General features: G+C 36.9%; 1 long non-coding RNA gene across 1 annotated transcript in view; it reads right to left on the minus strand.

Moving 5' to 3' along the window:
* Positions 1-275: 275 nt before the first annotated feature.
* The window catches only part of LOC133251023 (uncharacterized), a 273,371-nt gene continuing 250,034 nt past the window's right edge, over positions 276-23,612 (minus strand). Inside the window, exons 4-5 of the long non-coding RNA XR_009737488.1 lie at positions 4,245-4,349; positions 276-1,058 (exon numbers count right to left, since the gene is read on the minus strand). This is a non-coding gene — a long non-coding RNA (uncharacterized LOC133251023). The remainder of the gene's footprint in view (positions 1,059-4,244; positions 4,350-23,612) is intronic.

Raw genomic sequence — 23,612 nt, forward strand, 5'->3', positions numbered from 1 at the left:
CAAAAATCAAAATGGGAGAGAAGGGATATAAATTAGGATTTTGAGATTAACATATACACACACTACTCTGTATAAAACAGATAATCAACATTCTTATTTTATAACACAGAGAACTATACTCAATATTTTGTAATAATCTATAAGGGAAAATAATCTGAAAAAATAGACATATATGTATGTATAACTGAATCACTGTGCTGTACACCTGAAATTTATACAACACTGTAAATCAACTATACTTTAAAAAGTAAATAATAATAAAGATTTTTGTGCTAACCCTTATTATATTCCTGAGATAAACTATATTAATTCATAATTTATTATTATTGCAAAAACATATATTTCTATATGCAGGTAGTTATTTACAACTGGTCATCACTGCTCACAAAGTCAAATTTATGTAAACTTTTAATTTTTCTAACTAATTGTGTCTGATCCTAGAAGAGGCAAAGAAACCAACGTAGAAGCAGATCCTCCACCCCTAGCTGCTCCAGCAGGTACCATGTGGACCAAAAAATAAGCTCCCAGACAAGGCCTCTCCAAATTGCTGACTCACAACATCACAGATACATAAATGGTGGCTTAAAGGCACTAAGTTCAGGGTTAGAGGATAGTTTTGTTACATAACAATACAGAGCTGAACACTGACTTACCTCTGTAAAGCTTCATTCTTGACAAGTAAATCAGAAACGTACCTTAAGTATTTACAGCCCCCTTGGCATCAATCCACGGTTCATCTTGCAATGATGTCATCATATATAATTGTCCGGCTCTACTGGTGTGTGTTGGGGGGAGGGATTTTTTTCACATGCTTTAAAATTTTGCTATACTGTTACATATTATGTTTCCAACTCTATTTTGAGTTAATATTACTGAAATATAAGCTCTTTATTTTCAAATTAATATGTAGAATATATTATGCTGAAAAAGGAAAGCATGCAGTACTTACAATTACTGGCTCACTTTCATTCTCAAGTAAAGAGTTTCCTTTATTCTTACTGCTGGGCCAAAAGGTATCTTCATCATTATTGAGTGATGTAAGGTGAGTACTTATCATCCTGAGAAGTCAAAAAATGAATAAATGAATTTACACATGGAAATGCAGATTTTTATCAATTTATCATCTCTTTACCTTCCTATAGATTTGTAACCTTTGTTATAAATGCTCAAATATATCACATAAACAGTTAAAAGAGCTGGCATAGAAATCATAAAAATTTTGAAGTGTATGTTTTATTATATACATGCACGCACATGCTCACATACACACACACAAATAAGTAAGAAAAGTGGAAAATTAGAAAAGATAAAGTGTATCATTCATTGAAGTAAATGAAAAAATTCATGAAGACAATCATAAATATGTATGTCTAACAAAATATGATGGCAAGAGTGAATGTCGACATTCTAGGAATCAGCATACTCAAATGGACTGGAATGGGTGAATTTAACTCAGATGACCATTGTATCTACTACTGCGGGCAGGAATCCCTCAGAAGAAAAGGAGTAGCCATCATGGTCAACAAAAGAGTCCGAACTGCAGTACTTGGATGCAATCTCAAAAATGACAGAATGATCTCTGTTTGTTTCCAAGGCAAACCATTCAATATCACGGTAATCCAAGTCTATGCCCTAACCAGTAACGCTGATGAAGCTGAAGTTGAACAGTTCTATGAAGACCTACAAGACCTTTTAGAACTAACACCAAAAAAAGATGTCCTTTTCATTATAGGGGACTGGAATGCAAAAGTAGGAAGTCAAGAAACACCTGGAATAACAGGCAAATTTGGCCTTGGAATATAGAATGAAGCAGGGCAAAGACTAATAGAGTTTTGCCAAGAGAACTCACTGGTCACCACAAACACCCTCTTCCAACAACACAAGAGAAGACTCTACACATGGACATCATCAGATGGTCAACACCAAAATCAGATTGATTATGTTCTTTGCAGCCAGAGATGGAAAGGCTCTATACAGTCAACAAAAATAAGACTGGGAGCTGACTGTGGCTCAGATCATGAGCTCCTTATTACCAAATTCAGACTGAAATTGAAGAAAGTAGGGAAAACCACTAGACCATTCAGGTATGACCTAAATCAAATCCCTTATGATTATACAATGGAAGTGAGAAATAGATTTAAGGGCCTAGATCTGATAGATAGAGTGCCTGATGAACTATGGACTGAGGTTCGTGACATTGTACAGGAGACAGGGATCAAGACCATCCCCATGGAAAAGAAATGCAAAAAAGCAAAATGGCTGTCTGGGGAGGCCTTACAAATAGCTGTGAAAAGAAGAGAAGTGAAAAACAAAGGAGAAAAGGAAAGATATAAGCATATGAATAAAGAGTTCCAAAGAATAGCAAGAAGAGATAAGAAAGCCTTCCTCTGCCATCAATGCAAAGAAATAGAGGAAAACAACAGAATGGGAAAGACTAGAGATCTCTTCAAGAAAATTAGAGATACCAAGGGAACATTTCATGCAAAGATGGGCTTGATAAAGGACAGAAATGGTATGGACCTAACAGAAGCAGAAGATATTAAGAAGAGATGGCAAGAATATACAGAAGAACTGTACAGAAAAGATCTTCATGACCCAGATAATCATGAAGGTGTGATCACTGACCTAGAGCCAGACATCCTGGAATGTGAAGTCAAGTGGGCCTTAGAAAACATCACTATGAACAAAGCTAGTGGAGGTGATGGAATTCCAGTTGAGCTATTCCAAATCCTGAAAGATGATGCTGTGAAAGTGCTGCACTCAATATGCCAGCAAATTTGGGAAACTCAGCAGTGGCCACAGGACTGGAAAAGGTCAGTTTTCATTCCAATCCCAAAGAAAGGCAATGCCAAAGAATGCTCAAACTACCACACAATTGCACTCATCTCACACACTAGTAAAGTAATGCTCAAAATTCTCCAAGCCAGGCTTCAGCAATACGTGAACCGTGAACTTCCTGATGTTCAAGCTGGTTTTAGAAAAGGCAGAGGAACCAGAGATCAAATTGCCAACATCCACTGGATCATCAAAAAGCAAGAGAGTTCCAGAAAAGCATCTATTTCTGCTTTATTGACTATGCCAAAGCCTTTGACTGTGTGCATCACAATCAACTGTGGAAAATTCTTCAAGAGATGGGAATACCAGACCACCTGATCTGCCTCTTGAAAAATGTGTATGCAGGTCAGGAAGCAACAGTTAGAATTGGACATGGAACAACAGACTGGTTACAAATAGGAAAAGGAGTATGTCAAGGTTGTATATTGTCACCCTGCTCATTTAACTTCTATGCAGAGTACATCATGAGAAACACTGGACTGGAAGAAACATAAGCTGGAATCAAGATTGCCAGGAGAAATATCAATAACCTCAGATATGCAGATGACACCACCCTTATGGCAGAAAGTGAAGAGGAACTCAAAAGCCTCTTGATGAAAGTGAAAGTGGAGAGTGAAGAAGTTGGCTTAAAGCTCAACATTCAGAAAACTAAGATCATGGCATTCGGTCACATCACTTCATGGGAAATAGATGGGGACACAGTGGAAACAGTGTCAGACTTTATTTTTCTGGGCTCCAAAATCACTGCAGATGGTGGCTGCAGCCATGAAATGAAAAGACGCTTACTCCTTGGAAGGAAAGTTATGACCAACCTAGATAGCATATTCAAAAGCAGAGACATTACTTTGCCAACAAAGGTCCGTGTAGTCAAGACTATGGTTTTTCCTGTGGTCATGTATGGATTGAGAGTTGGACTATAAAGAAAGCTGAGTGCCAAATAACTGAGTCCTGAATATTCATTGGAAGGACTAATGTTGAAGCTGAAACTCCAATACTTTGGCCACCTGATGTGAAGAACTGACTCATTTGAAAAAACCATGATGGTGGGATAGATTGAAGATTGGAGGAAAAGGGGATGACAGAGGATGAGATGGTTGGATGGCATCACCAACTCAATGGACATGAGTTTGAGTGAGCTCTGGGAGTTGGTAATGGACAGGGAGGCCTGGCGTGCTGCAGTCCATAAGGTCGTAAAGGGTCAGACATGACTGAGCGACTGAACTGAACTGAAACACTGCCTAATCCATTCATCTTTTTCCACTGTTTACACATTTTCATGTTATGTATTTTCTGTATTTTAAACTCATAAAATGCTTAATATATTTAATACAATAATTTTGCACTTCATTTAGCACATTAAAAATGACTTGCTCCAATCATCATTCCTCAGAACAAATGTAGTGACTTACTCTGGACCCACGGAATTTTTCATATAGTTTTTCTTACACCATCTCATCCTTTCTTTCTTAGTTCATGAAAATAGCCATTAAATGCAGTGTCAATTTCTCTTTACTCTAATGAAAAACAAAAAGAAATATATGTACATGTATGAATTATATGAATAGAGAGCCAATACCAGGTATATTTTAAAGATAAGATATCTTTATATAGCTAAGACTAAAGTGTCATATGATTAACAGAATACCTCCAAATCATATTAGAGTAAAATAAAAGATAATATATATTTGGCTTGGTGTTTCAAGAAAGATATATTATTCAATAAAATTGATTTCACAGGCTTATAAACATAAATATTTCTTCTTTTGCTGTTATAATTAATTTGGAACATTATTAGAAATTCTCCAAGAAAAAGTTTGTGCCATTTTTTATCTGATGAAGACATAAATGAGCTGCAAACAATTATCTTTGTGGGGGAAAATGTCGAATTCTATACATAAATAAGGAAAAGAAGGTTTTCCACTGTTGGTTTTATAATATCCAAAGTCTGATATTGAATTTGGGAAGAAGAAACAACAAATTTCAAATGGCATTTAGAGTAATAAATGTCTCTCTCAAAACATATTTAAGAACGTCAATAGGAATAATTTTTACTTAACACATTGCTACTCATAAACAAGTTATTTATACTGACTCTATTTAATGTCTCTGTTATAATGAGACATTATAATTTGGGAGAAACTGAGTATACTAAAGATTGTCATAGAAGAATAAAGATTACTTTTTCTCTTAAAAGTCTTCATATGTGTCAATATGTTTGTATATACTCAGTATAATCTTTATACTCTGATGGAATCCCAGAAGAAATTACTGGTATTTGAAATCACATTTCTCTGTTTTAAGGCACATGTAAGCATGTAGGCAATATATTTGTCATGTGTACTTAACAGGCAAATAGATTCTTATTAATAAAAAATCAATCAAATCCCTTACATTTTGATCATTCAGTTCAGTTCAGTTCAATTCAGTCGCTCAGTTGGGTCCGACTCTTTGTGACCCCATGAATTGCAGCACACCAGGCTTCCCTGTCTATCACGAACTCCCAGAGTTCACTCAAACTCATGTCCATTGAGTTGGTGATGCCATCCAGCCATCTCATCCTCTGTCATCCCCTTCTCCTCCTGCCCCCAATCCCTCCCAGCATCAGAGTCTTTTCCAATGAGTCAACTCTTCGCATGAATCATTATTTTCCCTTAAAAAGCTCAATATACATTTAGTTGGATAGCATAAAAGATAATCTGTACAATTTATATATTATATTCATACTGGTGTAACTTTAAATAATGAAGATACTTTTGTTGTTCCCAGATGGGTATTTAGGGGAAAAATATTTACTGTTATTCCTGCTATACTGAGTATCAAGGGAAATAAGTGGTGGTAGCATTTTATCTAAATTTTTATCCTTTAAAAAGAAATAGCCATAAGCATAGCACAAAGTCAGGCTGAGCGATTTTATTTGAAAGGCAGAACACAGCTAAAGGGAAACTATTGATTAGAATTTGGAGACAAAGTAGAAAAGAGAAGTTTGGTGTCATCTTTTATTTTAGGCCACTGAATATTAGAACCACATCAGTCAGCCTCTAGACAGGACAGACACGCCAAATTAAATCAGAATTTTAAATTCCAATTTTATCTAATCTGGTTGTGAAAATAAGACGTCAAACTTCCATCACGCCAAATATACCACTTTAAGCAATTTGTTTCCTTATCATCTTTCTTCTGACATTTTATTATCTGACAGACCAAGAAACAACACAGGTTTCCCTTGGAGAGTTTAATTCACATCTGGTATCTTTTAGAAGGCTTTCCTGACAGGAATAGCAATCATAATATGAATCATTCACTTTTAATGACATCTTTAAATATCACATGATTTACTTGCACACAAGTTAAAGTTCTGGGAGTAACATATCACAATGACTTCAATATGTGTAGAGTCGAATTGCTTCCCAAGTCTTGAAGAGAAACTGAGTGATGTGAGACACATGTCTAGCTTTATCTACAGTGCATCTGGACAGTCATCTGACTGCCCCTGGGAAAACATATGTAGTACAATAGTTTTCAAACTTTTCCATAAAGGACAATTTAAGCAATAGAGACTTACTGAAGGAAATTCCCATGGGGAAATTCAGACAGATTGAACACGGTGGGGCATAACTAGCTCATTCCATGCAACTCTCCCTGTTTCTTCTCTAAATTATTTTCAGGATAGCAGAAAATGTAGCCCTTTTATTTTTGTGATTATGGGAAATGTTTCAAGTTTATTGGGAAGGAAGTATAATCTAGACTCTCTGTTCACATATCCCCTGAATTCAGGAAACTCATTTTAGGTGTCCCTGAGAACTTTGGCCACCCCATGAGAAGAGTTGACTCATTGGAAAAGATTCTGATGCTGGGAGGGATTGGGGGCAGGAGGAGAAGGGGACGACAGAGGATGAGATGGCTGGATGGCATCACTGACTCGATGGATTTGAGTTTGAGTGAACTCCGGGAGTTGGTGATGGACAGGGAGGCCTAGCATGCTGCAATTCATGGGGTCGCAAAGAGTCGGATACGACTGAGCCACTGAACTGAGAACGTCTTCACCAAATGCCACTCTGTGGTCATGACACTGGAGGGAAACATAGGTCTGAATCTTGGCCAACTCTAATTAAGATGTAAGAATCCAGATAATCAGGGTGGTCGGAAATTTTATGGGAGCCCATTTCTTTTGGTTTGGGGTTGGGTAGAAGTGTTCAGTACCACTCCCTCATTGGAAAAGATCACAAATCACAAGTTTCACCATGTGGCTGATGATTCATAAGCATTATTTTCTCCAGAGTGGTTCCCTGACTTGGTTTGTGGCTAATGTTTTTTTGGTAAGAATACACTCTACTCTTCCATATTGCTAAAAGATTATAAAAAGATAGATATACTCTGCCTTCACATATGTTTCTATATTGACAGGGAAATAGTAGGCTTAATTTTTAGTCCTAAAAAATTTCTGAATCTTTCTGCCTCTCCAATTACTTGTAAAGGATCAGTAAAAATTATACCTACCCCATAGATTTGTTTTGAAAAATGTAAAAGTACTTGGAGAGGCAAGATCAAACTAAAGGCAGGGAATTCAGACCAGGACCTGGGCACTAACAGGAGGAGAATCCTTTGGATTCTGGCAAAATTCTAAATAAGTAAGAATTCAATCAGTGCTACTCACATTTGTTAAACAAGAAACTAGTCATAAGGATCCAAACTAATTCAAAGTGGTCTAAGAACTCGAGCTTTCCTTGAGTTTGGGGAGAGGAAACAGATTGACAAGGATATAGCCTAATTCTGCCTTGCCTTTCATCATTTAATTAAATATATGAATATATATGATTAAACCAGCTCTTACTTTGTTCATTATCAACTTTGAGAAATAATTAAGTTATATATACCATTCATGAAACCACCACCATAATTAAATATAGAATATTTCTTTCACTGCAAAGGATTTCCAAGCCCCTTTGTATACCATTCCTCTCTTCACCTCTGATTACCAGTACTGATTTGCTTTTTTTGTCATTGTAGATTATGTTGTTTTTTGTATAAATGGAATTATACGTAAAGGCTCTGGTTTCTTTTTCTGAACATAATGATTTTAAGATTCATCTACTTTGCTATATATTAGTAACTCATTACTTTCACTGCTAAGTAGCAGCATTCCACTGGACAGATATATTAAACATTGTCCATTTATATACAGATAGACATAGTTTCTTTTTCCCCCCCCAGTTTTGAGCTACTGTAAGTAAAATTTCAATGAACATTTATGCACAAGTCTTTTAGTAGACATATGATTAAAGTTCTCTTGGGTAAATATTTACCCACAAAATTATTATGTGTTGTATATGTAACTGGTCACAAAACAGTCAAATGGTTTTCCAAAATAGTTATACATTTACAGACCCACGTCAATGACAGTTTCTACTGATTCACATTCAGTCAAATATTTTGTTTTATCAATGATTTTAATTTTAGTCATTCTTAAAGTGTGTACCAGTATCACATTGTGGTTTTGTGTTCCTCAGATTAGCAATGATTGAATATGCACTTCATTTTATCTACATATCATCCATTTATATACCTTCTAATATGAAGTTTCTAATCATTTCACCCTTTTATTTATTTTGATGATATAATTTTTTCCCTGTTAAATAAACTTTAATTTTCTAATTTTGAAAGTAATTCCTAATTTTACATGTAGAAAAAATAAAAAAGAATTAACAGAATAGAACATTAAAAAACAGAAAACGAACGTTAACATAATCCAGATATTCAGCATTCTTATCTCGTTAGCTGCTATACCTATTTTTTAATTGAAGGATAATTGTTTTACACAATTTTGTTGTTTTCTGTCAAACTTCAACATGAATCAGCCATAGGTATACCTAATATCCCCTCCTTTCTGACCTCCCTCCCACCTCCCTCCTCATCCCACCCCTCTAGGCTGATACATAGCTGTGTTTGATTCTCCTGAGCCATATAGCATATTCCCGTTGGCTGTCTATTTTACATATGGAAATGTAAGTTTCCATGTTACTCTTTCCATACATCTCACCCTCTCCTCCCCTTTCCCCATATCTATAACTCTAATCTCTACACCTGTTTCTCCACTGCTGCCCTGTAAATAAATTCTTCAGTATCATTTTTCTAGATTCCGTATATATGATTTGGAATATGATATTTATCTTTCTCTTTTTGACTTACTTCACTCTGTATAGTAGGTTCTAGGTTCATCCATGTCATTAGAACTGATTCAAATGCATTCTTTTTTATGGCTGAGTAATATTCCATTGTGTATATATACCATAACTTCTTTAGCCATTTATCTGTTGATGGACATCTAGGTTGCTTCCATGTTCAAGCTATTGTAAATAGTGCTGCAGCAAACATTGGAGTACATGTGTCTTTTTCAATTTTAGTTTCCTCAGGGTATATGCCTAAGGGTGGGGATGCTGGGTCACATGGTGGTTTTATTCCTAGTTTTTAAGGAATCTCCATACCATCTTCCATAGTGGTTGTGTCAATTTACATTCCCACCAACAGTGCAAGAGCGTTCTCTTTTTTCCACACCCTCTCCAGCGTTTATTGCTTGTAGATATTTTGATGATGGCCATTCTGACTGGTGTGAGTTGATATCTCATTGTAGTTTTCATTTGCATTCCTCTAATAATGAACAATATTGAGCATCTTTTCATGTGTTTAATAGCCATCTGTATGTCTTCTTTGAAGAAATGTCTGTTTAGGTTTTTTTTCCCCACTTTTTGATTTGATTGTTTGTTTTTCTGATATTAAGTTGTATGAGATGCTTGTATATTTTGGAAATAGATCCTTTGTCAGTTGTTTCATTGCTATTATTTTCTCCCATTCTGAGGGCTGTCTTTTCATCTTGCTTATAGTTTCTTTTGCTGTGCAAAAAACTTTAAGTTTAATCAGGTCCCACTTGTTTACTTTTGTTTTTATTTCCATTACACTCGGAGGTGGATCATAGAGGATCTTGCTTTGATTTCTGTCATTGAGTGTTCTGCCTATGTTTTCCTCTAAGGGGTTTTATAGTTTCTGGTCTTAGATTCAGGTCTTTAATCCATTTTGAGTTTGTCTTTGCACATGGTGTTACGAAGTGTTCTAATTTCATTCTTTGGCAAATAGATGGGGAAATAGTGGAAACAGTGTCAGACTTTATTTTTCTGGGCTCCAAAATCACTGCAGATGGTGACTGCAGCCATGAAATTAAAATATGCTTACTCCTTAGAAGAAAAGTTATGACCAACCTAGATAGCATATTGAAAAGCAGAGACATTACTTTGCCAACAAAGGTCTGTCTAGTCAAGGCTATGGTTTTTCCTGTGGTCATGTATGGATGTGAGAGTTGGACTGTGAAGAAGGCTGAGTGCTGAAGAATTGATGCTTTTGATCTTTGGTGTTGGAGAAGACTCTTGAGAGTCTCTTGGACTGTAAGAAGATCCAACCAGTCCATTCTGAAGGAGATCAGCCCTGGGATTTCTTTGGAAGAAATGATGCTGAAGCTGAAACTCCAGTACTTTGGCCACCTCATGCGAAGTTGACTCGTTGGAAAAGACTCTGATGCTGGGAGGGATTGGGGGCAGGAGGAAAAGGGGACGACAGAGGATGAGATGGCTGGATGGCATCTCTGACTCGATGGACGTGAGTTTGAGTTAACTCTGGGAGATGGTGATGGACAGGGAGGCCTGGCGTGCTGTGATTCATGGGGTCGCAAAGAGTCGGACACAACAGAGTGACTGAACTGAACTGAACCAATGGTGTTACGATGTGTTCTAATTTCATTCTTTTACATGTAACTGTCCAGTTTTCCCAGCACCATTTATTGAAGTGGCTGTCCTTTCCCCATTGTATATTCTTGCCTCCTTTGTAAAAAATAAGGTACACATAGATGCATGGGTTTATTTCTGGGCTTTCTATCTTTTTCCATTGGTCTATATTTCTGTTTTTGTGCCAGTACCATACTATCTTGATGACTGTAGCTTTATAGTATAATCTGAAGCAGTAAGGTTGATTCCTCCAGCTCCATTCTTTTCTCAAGACTGCTTTGGCTATTCGGGGTCTTTTGTGTTTCCACATGAATTGTGAAAGTTTTTGTTCTAATTCTGTGAAAATGCCATTGGTAATTTGATAGGGATCACACTGAATCTGTAGATTGTGTTTGATAGTATAGTCATTTACGCAATATTGTTTCTTCTTACCCAGGAACATGACATATCTCTCCATCTGTTTATCTCATCTTTGATTTCTTTCATTAATGTCTTATAATTTTCTGTGTACAGTTATTTTGTCTTTTTAGGTAAGTTTATTCCTAGATATTTAATTCTTTTTGTTCCTATGGTGAATGGGATTGATTCCTTGATTTCTGTTTCTGATTTTTCATTGCTAGTATATAGAAATGCAAGTGATTTCCGTGTAATGATTTTTTATCCTGCAACTTTGCTAAATTAACAGATTAGCTCTAACAATTCTCTGATACTATCTTTAGAGTTTTCTATATCATCTGGAAACAGTGAGAGCTTTGCTTCTACTTTTCTGATCTGGATTCCTTTTATTTTCTTTTTCTTCTCTGATTGCTATAGGTAGGACTTCCAGAAATATGTTAAATAATAGTGGCAAGAGTGGATACTTTGACTTATTTCTGGTCTTAGGGGGAATGCTTTTTCACCATTGAGAATATTGTTTGCTGTAGGCTTATCATATATGGCCTTTCTATGTTGAGGTAGGTTCCTTCTTGGAACCTACCTTCCCATTTTTGGAAGGTTTTTAATCATAAATGGGTGATGAATTTTGTCAAAGGCTTTTTCTGCATCTATTGAGATGATCATATGGTTTTTATCTTTCAATTTACTAATATGGAGTATCACATTGATTGATTTCTCTAATGGATGAATACTTGCATCCCTGGAAACAGTGAGAGCTTTGCTTTTACTTTCAAGTATTGGGTTGGAATACTCAATCCAACCCAAGATTGGGTTGGAATAAACCCAATTTGATCATGGTGTATGAGCTTTTTGATGTGTTGCTAAATTGTGTTTGCTAAAATTTTGTTGAGAATTTTTGCATCTATGTTCATCAGTGATATTGGCCTGTAGTTTTCTTTTTTTGTGTTGTCTTTCTCTGGTTTTGGTATCACGGTAATGGTGGCCTCATAGAATGAATTTGGAAGTGTTCCTTCCTCTGCAATTTTTTGGGAAGAGTTTTAGAAGGATAGGCATTAGCTCTTCTCTAAATGTTTGATAGAATTCTCCTGTGAAGCCCTCTGGTCCTGGGCTTTTGTTTTTTTTTGGAAACTTTTTAATCACAGCTTCAGTTTCAGTGCTTGTAATTGGGATGTTCATAATTTCGATTTCTTCCTGGTTCAGTCTTGGAAGATTGAACTTTTCTAAGAGCCTGTCCATTTTTCCAGGTTATCCATTTTATTGCCACTTAGTTGTTCATAATAGCCTCTTATAATCCTTTGATTTCTGCATTGCCTGTTGTAACCTCTCCTTTTTTATTTCTAATTTTATTGATTTGATTCTTATCTCTTTTTTTTCTTGAGTCTGGCTAAAGGTTTGTCAATTTTGTTTATCTTATCAAAGAACCAGGTTTTACTTTTATTAATCTTTACTATTGTTTCTTTAATTTCTTTTTCACTTATTTCTGCTTTGATCTTTGTGATTTCTTTCCTCCTACTAATTTTGCTATTTTTTTGTTCTTCTTTTTCCAGTTGTTTTAGGTGTAAAGTTAAGTTGTATATTCAATGTTTTTCTTGTTTCTTGAGGTAGGATTGTATTGCTATAAACTTCCCTCTTAGAATTGCTTTTGCTGCATCCCATAGGTTTTGAGTTGTCATGTTTTCATTGTAGTTTTTTTCTAGAAATTTTTTGATTTTCCTTTTGATTTCTTCAAATGGAATATATATTTCCATCCTCTCACTTTCAGTCTGTTTGTCTTTAGGTCTTAAGTGGAATTCTTGTAGAGGTTATAGGTATGGGTCTTGTTTTTGTATCCATTCAGCTGGTCTGTGTCTTTTGGTTGGAACATTTAATCCATTTATATTTAAAGTAATTATTGATATATATGTTCCTATTGCTATTTTTTTTAATTGTTTGGGGTTGATTTTGTGGATCTTTTTCTTCTCTTCTATTTCTTGACTATATAAGTCCCTTTAACATTTGTTGTAAAGCTGGTTTGGTGGTGCTGAGTTCTCTTCACTTTTGCTTGTCTGAAAAGCTTTTTACTTCTCCATCAATTTTGAATGAGATCCTTGCCAGGTACAGTAATCTTGGTTGTATATTTTTTCCCTTTCAGTATTTTAAATATACCCTGCCATTCCCTTCTGGCCTGCAGAGTTTCTGCTTAAAGATCAGCTGTTAAATGTAAGGGGTTTCCCTTGTATGTTACTTGTTTTTTCTCCCTTGCTGCTTTTAATATTCTTTCTTTGTGTTTAGTCTTTGTTAGTTTGATTAGTATGTGTCTTGATGTGTTTCTCCTTGGGTTTACCCTGTACGGGACTCTTTGTGCCTCTTGGACTTGATTGACTATTTCCTTTTTCATGTTGGGGAAATTTTCAGCTATAATCTCTTCAAAAATTTTCTCATACCCTATCTTTTTCTCTTCTTCTGGGATCCCTATAATTTGAATGCTGGTGTGTTTGATATTGTTCCAGAGGTCTCTAAGACTATCATCCATTCTTTTCATTCTTTTTACTTTATTTGGTTCTTCAGTGGTAGTTTCCACCGTTCTATCTTCCAGCTCACTGATTCATTCTTCTGCTTCAGATATTCTGTTATTGATTCCTTCTAGAGTATTTTTAATTTCAGTAATTCTGTTGTCTCAGTATGTTTATTCTTTTTCTAGGTCTTTGTTAATTGATTCTTGCATTTCCTCCATTCTATTTTCAAGATTTTTGATCATCTTAACTATCATTATTCTGAATTCTTTTTCAGGTTGTTTGCCTATTTCCACTTCATTTATTTGGACTTCTGTGTTTCTAGTTTGTTCCTTCATTTTTGTAGTATTTATCTGGCTTTTCATTATTATTATTTTTTTAACTTATTGTGTTTGAGGTCTCCTTTTCCCAGGTCTCCAACTCCCAGGCTTGAATTCTTTCTTCCTTTTGGTTTCTACCCTCTGAGGGTTAGTCCAGGGATTTCTGTAAGCTTCTTATAGGGCTAGATTTTTTGCTGAGTTTTGTTGCTGTTGTTTTGTTTTTCCTTTGATGGGCAAGGCTGACTGAGGTGGTCATCCTGTCTACTGATGGTTGGGTTTGTATTTTTGTTTTGTTTGTTGTTTAGATGAGGTGTCCTGCACAGGGTGCTACTATTGGTGGTTGGGTGATGCCAGGTCTTATATTCTAGTGGTTTCCTTTGTGTGTGTTCTCATTATTTGATACTCCCTAGGGTTAGTTCTCTGGTTATCTAGGGTCTTGGAATCAGTGTTTCCACTCCAAAGGCTCAAGGCCTGTGGATTCCACAAGTGGTTTGTTATAGTATTGAGATTAAAACAAATACCCCAAAATGAAAAACCAAAGATGAACCCCAGACAAATGGAAGTTACAAAATCAGCCAAATAATAATTAAAATAATGGAATATACACATATACATATACATCCATAAGGAAAATCAAAACAGCCCAACAAAAATAAAGTATAGTAGATTGACCCAGTGAAAAAGGAAATCAAAAATTATATCTGCCAGTTAAGAACAAAACTAACTAAAGCACAAACTGGAAAACAAAACTAAAGCAAGGTGCCAAGTGGGGAATAAGGCAATGAAATCAAAACTAACAAATATGTTGAGAGGAAAGGAAGAAAAAAGAAGGAAAAAATAGATATGAAAAATTAAATAGAGGTAGATGAAGATTTATATACATTAAAGATTAGCTGCAAGGGGAAAAGAACAGTAGGAAAAGCAAACAAAGGAATAAATGTAGAAAAAATAATAATAGGTTTAAAAATTAAAATTAAAAATAGAGAAAAAAATAAAAAAGGAAGAAGATAGGAAAAAAAAAAAAACCCCAAACTCCACAGAACCGCAAGAGCTCAATGTAGAGGCAAAGGTTTACAACAAGAATAAAAAATGTGACTGACAAAAAAAAAAATAGCTCAAAAGCTTAATTAGATTTCATAATGCTAATAAAATTGACAACTACAAGAGAGAGGGGAGGAAAAGGGGGGAAAAAAAGGAAAAAAAAAATCAGAAAGAATCTACAGAACAAGTCAAGACATAAGAATAATAATAAATGTTTTTCTTGAGTCACTACTGGGAGTCACAGTCCACCTCACCTCCCTAGGATGCCCTCCAACACTGTGCTGGTCTCTGGACCTGCTGTGGGGGCAGTTCAGATTCTAATCTGGTCCTACTCCTGTGCATTCTTGCCTCCAATATCCACAGCTATCAACTCGTGCATTTTCTTTTGTGGGAGCTCTCAACATCCTTTTATATATTCCATAGGCACAGAGTCTGCCTAGCTGATCATGTGGATTTAACCTGCAGCTTGTACAGCTGATGGGAAGGTTATGGTTCTTCTTTCATAGCCACACTGCCCCTGAGTTTCAATTGTGGTTTTATTTCCACCTCTGAATATGGGTCGTCCACTGGTGTTTGCTCCTAAGGTTGCCCTGGAGGACTTGGGTCTGCCCCAGTGAAGGCCAGCTGTGGAAGTGGTACAGCTGTTTGGGTCACAGGGGTTCTGACCACACCAGGTACTCAGGGGAGTTGGTGGCTAGGGCAGCAGGAAATACAGTGCTCTAGAAGGGTATGGCAACCAGTATTGGCCAATATGTTACAGTATTCTTGCCTGGAGAACCCCCATGACAGAAAAGCCTGGCAGGCCACAGTCCACAGGGTCTCAAAAGCTGGACATAACCTAAATCACCCTGTATGCATAGGTACAAGACTTTTTTTGCCTGTGGCAGCTCTGCCCCAGTGAGGGTTAAGCATAAAGGTGTCACAGCTGCTTGGCTAGTGGGGACCCTGGTGGTGCCAAGTGTGCAGGGAAAGGGACTGCCTCCACCACAGGAGTTGTGGCCCTATCAAAGTCTTTTTTCGAGCTTCTAATAGCTGTTAATCAGAAGGCCTCTTTGGCCAGTCTTTCTCTGTAGATCCACCCATTCAGTTACTTAGAGGGCTCCTTTGCCTGGGGTCCTTCTCTGTTGTTCAGAGCATCAGGCATATAGAGGGGCTCCCCTGGTTGGGGTCCTACTCTGTAGATCGATGCATCAGTCACTTAAAGGAGCACCCTGGGTGGGGTCCTACTCTATAGTTCAGTGTGTCAGGCATTTGATGGGCCAAACTCTCTATTGTTGCTGCTGATGCTGGTGTATGGGGAGACAGAGATATGGTGATGGCTCCACCCCCTATGCATGACTCAGCAATATCACCTTGCTTCCATGGCTGCCTGGCTTTCCTCCACAGGCATTTCCCACCACAATCTCCTCCCTCACATCCCCTCAATCCGTCTCGCCCCAGTCAACAGGAGCCCTTGCCCTGGGATTGCTCCACCATCCCTACACTCCGGCTCCCAGCTGCTGTGCCTTCTCTGGGACCTGTGTCCCTGTCTGGGATATGTATAGAGGCAGTAAGGACTGTTTGATTCTCATTGCATTTAGGCTGCCACAGATCAGCTGTTTAACTCTCAGCCTTAAATGTTTCTCCTCTGACTCAAACAATTGCCCCGATGTGGGGATCGTACCCCTGCTTCAGTTCCCCCACTCACGGAGGGCAAGTCCATTCCTACTAACACTCCTGTTTTTCCCCCTAGTTCCTTTGTCTTACGGAGTTTTGAGTGGTTCTGTATATTCTTTTTTGCTGGTCAGTACTCCTGTCTGTTCTCAGCCGGTGCTCTACATGCACTTCTGTGTCTGAAGGTGTATTCCTGATGTATCCGTGGAGAGAGGTGTACTCCACATCTACCTACTCCTCCACCATCTGGTTCAAACTCCCTCTCTCTCTTTTAAAATTTTTTGTTATGACAAAGAAAATATTGCTAACACCAAGCTGAAAGATTTTTTTCTCTCATACATTTTTTTTTTCCTAAGAGTTTTATAATCTTTGCTTTACATTTATGTCTATGATCTATTTCAAGGCAATTGTGTGTGTGTGTTGTGAATATAGTTGTATAAGCAAAATTTATTAAAAACACATTTTCCCCACTGAATTGGTTAATCATTAAAAATTAGTTTACCATTTAAGGATGGGTATGTTTACTTTGGACTCTATCCTTCTCCATTCATCCTACATTTTACCAAAATCACATTTCCTTTATCAATGTAGTTTTTAAGTCTTAACATTAGTTAGTGTAGGCCTTTCCATTTTGTTCTTTTTAAAAAATTTTTAGATGAATTATATTAGTTTGCTTTCATTTTCATATACATTTTATAACCAACTTGTGAATTTTTTTCTTTTTTAGAAAATGCCAGAGTATATTTATTATAAATGCATTGAATCTATCAGCCAACCTAAGGAAAGTTAGTATCTTGTCTTCTAATCCATGAGCAGGTAACTCTTGACTTAGGCCTTTTTTCATAATTTCCAGAAATTGCTACAGTTTTCATTTTATGGGATTATATATTCCTTTTTAAATTAATTCCTAAATGTTATGATTTGGGGCACTATACTAAAGAATTAACTAAATACTCAACTTTAGGTACTAGTAGAGAAAAATAAAATTGACATTATTAGTCAAATTTGGTAAAATACATGATACTTCCTTTACAAGAACATGTTTCTTCTTCAGGTTTGGGAATTTTTCAGCCATAGTTTCATCAAATATGTTTTTGAATACACTACTCCTTTTTGCCTCTAGGACCCCTAAAATAAAGTAAAAATGTTGCTATGCCAGATGTTGTCTCATAGACCCTTAAACTATTCTCAATTTTTAAAATTTGTTTTCCTTTTTGCCATTTTCAGGTGGTGATTTCCATTATTCTGTCTTCCAGACCACTTAACATGTTTTTCTGTGTCACCTACTGTACTATTAATTCCTTCAAGTGTGTTTTTCATTTCCATAATTACATCCTTCAGTTGTGACTGGTTCCTTTTTATATTTTCTAGTTCTTTGTTAATACTCTCACTGTGTTCAGGTATTCTTCTCTCTAATTCAGTTAGTATTCTTATTACTAATGATTTGAATTCTTTATCCTGTAAATTATTTATTTCCATTTCATCAGCTAGGGGTTTTTCTCTTATACTCTCAACTGAAATGAATTCCTCTATCATCTCATTTTGCTTAATTTCCTCTGTCTTTATGAAACTAGGTGAAACAGTTACCTATCATGTCTTAAAGGTGTGTCCTTACCTAGGAGCTTTCCTATATAATCTGCAGGCCCCCAGTGGCTTTGGTGTGAGATCTGGATTTGATGTGAATATACATCACACCTTTCTCAGAGTATGCTGGAAGCTATCACCTGGGTGGGGCGGGGAGGAGGGCAGAGATGGAGGGGCTAGGATCAGAGCCAGGTGTGAGGAGGCTTATCTTCTGCTTAATGGCTGTCACCACCCTACTGAAGATGGGATTGGGTACCAAGTTGCTGGAAAAGAAGGCCTGGGAGTTGGGTTCAAGCTGGCTCCATGTGTTCTTCTTTCAAAGCACTGACACACTCACTTTAGAGGAGAGAAGTACTGGAATAAGAAGGACTAGTGCTAGTGCTCAGTGTGAGTCAGGGATCAGTTTGCTATGGCCACAGTCAGAGACCCATGTGCTGCCTGTGTAAGAGCCAATATGGCTGCCCGCCCTCCCCATTCATATGCTTTGTCAGGTCTGAACAGAATGCAGCCCAGAAATAAACCCAGGCACTTATGATCAACTAATCTACAACAAAGGAGGCAGAAATATAAATGGAGGAAATAAAGTCTTTTTAAAAGTGGTGCTGGGAAAATTATACAGCTACAGGAGAGTGGGACATTACCTGATACTACAGACAAAATCAACTCAAAATGGATTAAAAGTCTATGTGTAAGACTAGAAACAAACAAACAAACAAAGACTAGAAACCATAAAATTCCTATATGAGAACATAAAATATTCTTTGACATAGAATGTATTAAATATTTTTGGATACATCTCCTAAGGCAAAGGAAATAAAAGCAAAAGTAAACAAATGGCAACAAATTAAACTAAAAGCTTTTCAACAACAAAGGAAATCACTGATAAAATGAAAGGACAACCTACTAACCTACTAAATGGGGAAAAAAAAAATACTTGCAAATGACAATACTGATTAATATCCAAAATATATAAATGGTTCATACAACTCAATATAAAAAAATCCAATTGATAAGCAGTCATAAGAACTGAATAAAGCTTCTGCACAACAAAGGAAACTAAAAGCCAGGTGAAAAGACAGCCTTCAGAATGGGAGAAAATAATAGCAAATGAAGCAAATGACAAAACAACTAATCTCAAAAATATACAAGCAACTCCTACAGCTCAATTCCAGAAAATTAAACAACCCAATCAAAAAATGGGCCAAAGAACTAAATAGACATTTCTCCAAAGAAGACATACAGATGGCTAACAAACACATGAAAAGATGCTCAGCATCACTCATTATCAGGGAAATGCAAATCAAAACCACAATGAGGTACCATTTCATGCCAGTCAGAATGGCTGCAATCCAAAAGTCTACAAGCAATAAATGCTAGAGAGGGTGTGGAGAAAAGGGAACCCTCTTACACTGTTGGTGGGAATGCAAACTAGTATAGCCACTATGGAGAACAGTGTGGAGATTCCTTAAAAAACTGGAAATAGAACTGCCTTATGATCCAGCAATCCCACTGCTGGGCATACACACTGAGGAAACCAGAAGGGAAAGAGATACGTGTACCCCAATGTTCACTGCAGCACCGTTTATAATAGCTAGGACATGGAAGCAACCTAGATGTCCATCAGCAGATGAATGGATAAGAAAGCTGTGGTACATATACACAATGGAGTATTATTCAGCCATTAAAAAGAATACATTTGAATCAGTTCTAATGAGGTGGATGAAACTGGAGCTGATTATACAGAGTGAAGTAAGCCAGAAGGAAAAACACCAATACAGTATACTAACGCATATATATGGAATTTAGAAAGATGGTAACGATAACCTTGTAAGCGAGACAGCAAAAGAGATACAGATGTATAGAACAGTCTTTTGGACTCTGCGGGAGAGGGAGAGGGTGGGATGATTTGGGAGAATGGCATTGAACCATGTATAATATCATATATGAAATGAATCGCCAGTCCAGGTTTGATGCTTGAGACAGGATGCTTGGGGCTGGTGCACTGGGATAACCCAGAGGGATGGTACGGGGAGGGAGGAGGGATTGGGGTTCAGGATGGGGAACACGTGTATACCTGTGGTGGATTCATGTTGATGTATGGCAAAACCAATACAACACTGTAAAGTAATTAACCTCCAATTAAAATAAATAAATTTATATTAAAAAATAAAGAACTGAATAAACATTTTTTGAAAGGAGAAACACAGATGGCAAACAGGCACATGAAAAGATGCTCAACACTCTTAATCAGAGAAATGCAAATCAAAACCACAATGAAATACACCTCACATCTGTCGGAATGGCTATTAACATTAAAAAACACAAATAACAAATGTTTGCCAGGATGCAAGAAAAAGAAACCCTTGCACACTTCCAGAAGGCATGTAAATTGGTGCAGCCACTATGGAAAACAATATGGAGGCTCCTATGAAAACTATGATACAGTAATTCCAATCCTTAGTATATATCCTAAGAAATCAAAAACACTAATTCAGAAAGGTACATGCACTCCAACATTCATAACAGCATTAGTTACAATAGCAGGAAGATGTGGAAGCAAGTTTAATGTCCATCAACAAATAAAGAAGATATGATACACACTACTACAATACTACTCAGCCATAAAACAGAATCAAAACTGTCATTTTTAGCAACATAGGTAGACCTAGAGAGTCGTATGCTTAGTGAAATAAGTCAAGCAGAGAAAGGCAAATACTCTGTTTCACTTATATGTAGTATCTTAAAAGTAAATGTATGCAAGTGGAGTATAATGTATAAAAAGTATTGACACTGTATTATATACCTGAAACTAATATTATAAATCAACTATACTTCAATTACAAATATATGGTAGCATTTCCAGAAAGAAAAATATTTTAGTAGTCAAATGGCTTCTAATAATTTGTTTTCAACCAAACTTAGCAAGGTGCTGTTTGAATTCTCAACTGATGAATCATTGAAAATAATTCTGTTGAGTGATCTCTAGGTGATTTTTGAAATACAAGAAGGGAGAAATTCAAAGAATTATTACAAATACCAGTTAATAATGAAGCTCCAAATACCATTTACTCACAGACAAGCAAATTTTCTCAGCACATACATTAATTAAAATTAAAAGTGAGTCATAGGGTGGGATAGAATATCTACCACTTGATATGCTGTTTCATTGTGTGACCGGTTTTGAATGGTAACTGGAGAGACAGATTGTTGGTTTGACATCTGTTTCTGACTTGCATTGATAAAGTTGGTTATGTTTTAAAATTCTATCTCTGGTTGAACATGCTGCTGATGCTACTGCTGCTAAGTCGCTTCAGTCGTGTCCGACTCTGTGCGACCCCATAGACGGCAGCCCACCAGGCTCCCCCATCCCTGGGATTCTACCAGGCAAGAACACTGGAGTGGGTTGCCATTTCCTTCTCCAATGATGAAAGTGAAAAGTGAAAGTGAAGTCGCTCAGTCGTGTCCGACTCTTAGCGACCCCATGGACTGCAGCCTACCAGGCTCCTCCGTCCATGAGATTTTCCAGGCAAGAGTACTGGAGTGGGTTGCCATTGCCTTCTCTGGGTAGAACATAGAAAGTGAAAGTGAAAGTGAAGTCGCTCAATCGTGGTCCGACTCTTTGCGAGCCCATGGACTGTAGCCTACCAGGCTCCTCCCTCCATGGGATTCTCCAAGCAAGAGTACTGGAGTGGGTTACCATTTCCTTCTCCAGGGGATCTTCCCGACCCAGGGATGGAACCCTCGTCTCCCGCATTCCAGGCAGACGCTTTAACCTCTCAGCCACCAGAACATATAGGATAGTAAAAAACAGGACCAGCTAGTGGTGAACTATGGACACTAGAAATACATCAATATCTCACCACAGAAGAGAAAGGTATGGCAGAAATGACAAGTTCTGCTCGTCTGCAGGAATACTAAAACCCTTGGGGGAAGATCATGCCATAAGTGGAAAGACCTATCTAGGCCCATGTGGTAGAGGCTGTAGAAATTTCATCAGTAACACCTCTGACTAGGACTCTGCTGAGAATGTTTCCTTTTTATTATCTTAAAATGATAACAAAAATATTTAGCTGTTACTCCTTAAAAGAAAAAGTCCCTATAACTTTATCTCTACTAATATCCAGAGTAAAGTACTCTGTCCTCAGTTTGTATGATATCATGGGTAAAGTGTCTCATTTGGTTTAATTTTGTACCTCACGACTCATCTACACATTCAAGTTAATTGGGCTGAGTAATTTCAAACCATTTGAGAATAAAGTTTTATTTATTTCTAATTAAAATGTGGCATCTATCCCATACAAGGATTCCCTTCCAATAGTAACTCATTAACTGAATTCTCAGTATAATTCCTTAACTTTATAATGAGTTTTGAGTTTCTGAAATACTTTCACCACACTTCTTAAAACTTAGGGTAGCTTTTTTTTTTTTTTTTTAACTTTTAGTCTCAACTTTTATATAAAGCCCTTCTTATATCTGCTTCTCTCCTTATATATTCTATCTTCTTGGAATGGTAAGAAGGAGTTTTGTGAGGATCATGAGGTAAAATACAGAAATATTGTTATATAACTGAAATCGGTTACAGTCTGCTTTCATTCCCAACATCCATCCCCATTTGGTTTGGGTGTTTTAATTACCCTCATTCTTGAGCTGTGGGATTCAAGGCGATGCCTTGGCAAACTTCAAGTGGGTAGATCATTCCAGAGCAGTTCACTTCAGCACGGATTTTTAAAGCAAGTTTAGTCCTCCTTTAGGCCTGTTCTCCAGTTGTTGGTATTACCCTCTACTCTGCTGATGCATATTATTAGTTGCATTTCTTATCATGACCATCCTTGTTTCCTCAACCTTGAGGCAGTAATGTATGTGCACATATTTGGAATCTGTATTATTTTTTATCTTTGGAGAACTTATATTTTTTACTCTTGTTCTAGTTGCATAGACACTGAACTAGTGCATGAAAGACCAATACCCTCACCCTGTATGGGGCTCCAGGCTTTAAAAATGATTCTCTTGGAATCCAACTCCCTTGGCTTTAAAGAAGGAAAAAACTTCCTCTTATCTCTTATGCGGGAAACAATTCATCACTTTCCATGACAGAATTATTCTACAAATGGACACATCACTTATATCATGTAGAACGAAAATGAGTGTTTGCAGAGCTGGCTCTCACACTGCTTATAAAGTCTTATGGAGAGGAAGCTGGCCACAACTTCTGGCAGGTGTATGAACTTAAAAGGAAGGTTTTTGGTACCTTTTGTTACATGACAGCATGCCACCAACATGCGTGCGTGCATGTGTGTGCACACAAATGTACACACAAATATTTCAGCATACTGCCATATTCCCTAACACCTCACCAATTACAATTGAGGATGAACTAACAACCTCAGATTGCTATTTTTTTCTAACCAAGAAGATAGAAGCCTGATTATCTACTCTGTCTGAGGGGCACAGGATATATCCAAACATGAAAAACTGAGATAGGTCCCAGTTATTAGAGAAATTATTTAAGTATGTTAAGGTAA

Source organism: Bos javanicus, chromosome 7 (genome assembly GCF_032452875.1).
Source record: "Bos javanicus breed banteng chromosome 7, ARS-OSU_banteng_1.0, whole genome shotgun sequence".
In the NCBI taxonomy this organism is placed as follows: Eukaryota; Metazoa; Chordata; class Mammalia; order Artiodactyla; family Bovidae; genus Bos; species Bos javanicus.